At 37.7% G+C, this 990-nt stretch overlaps 1 protein-coding gene and 1 pseudogene across 1 annotated transcript in view; both read right to left on the minus strand.

Annotated features, from left to right (window-relative positions):
- The window catches only part of LOC119588533 (glycine receptor subunit alpha-2-like), a gene marked incomplete at its 5' end in the record, with an annotated part of 99,651 nt that overhangs the window by 72,917 nt on the left and 25,744 nt on the right, over positions 1–990 (minus strand).
- The window catches only part of LOC119588831, a 16,627-nt pseudogene that overhangs the window by 6,356 nt on the left and 9,281 nt on the right, over positions 1–990 (minus strand).

Genomic DNA, 990 nt, shown 5'->3' on the forward strand with positions numbered 1-990 from the left:
GAACTAAATATTGCCTTAATGCTGAAAGAGAATACTGGTTGTAGGTTAAAGTGCATGGAGAAACATGGGTTTTATATAGTATACTACTAATAGTTTCTTTGAATAATGTAAAAGATGTAGGTCAATCGGCTTAGGTGAATATTCTATGCTGAGAATTTTAATGGTGTGGTGTTATGTCATGAAAATATCTCCCATAGGACTTGCTTGTTATATTTTGTGGTTAAGACAGGGACAGCATTTAAAGAAATGATGGGAGTTCAAAACATCTGGACCCATGGAACCCCCTTTTTAGGCCCTTAATTTTGAAATCCATATAACTTTGCTAAATCATGTTGAGCTTGATTATAAGGCTAATACGGAATCATGAGAGCATAGTTGGACTGAGTCGGGAGGAGAGTACTTTTGATTAATTTGTTATCACTTTACCTTATGTAGCCCATAGATGATCATCAAGCCCCAGTTTCCCCCTACAGTATGAACACTATTAACTATCTGCAGAGTTGTTGTAAAATGTAGTGCAAATACAAGGAAGCCTCGAAGTCCCATTGCAGTGGTAACCCATTCACAGAAAAATCACCACTGGAGAACGTAGTTTTGTGCCAGAAATTGCCAAGGATGAGAGTACATTTTGTAGAGAAGGGACAGAAGTGCACTGATAATTTTTTTATAGAATAGACTACATTCCTCATCAAAGCTGTTTGTCGTGACTCTCTCTGTCAATTAAAGACCTTTCTTCATCAAATACCAAACACCGTCTGGCGTATATGTTTGATGAAGCTTTACTTGAACGTTTTCTGGTAACAGGAAGCCGACACTCTAATCCCACATCAGCTGCTTCTGTGTTTGGTCTTCTGACCCAGATATCCTTACATTTCTGGAGCTTGTGTCTTGCACTCATATTGCAGCTCAAACTCAACTGAAATTTCTGTCAAAGGCATAATGAAACGAGAAATTGATGTCAAACACCTTATTGGAATTCACAACTTATAT

This window comes from Penaeus monodon, chromosome 24 (genome assembly GCF_015228065.2).
Source record: "Penaeus monodon isolate SGIC_2016 chromosome 24, NSTDA_Pmon_1, whole genome shotgun sequence".
NCBI lineage: Eukaryota > Metazoa > Arthropoda > Malacostraca > Decapoda > Penaeidae > Penaeus > Penaeus monodon.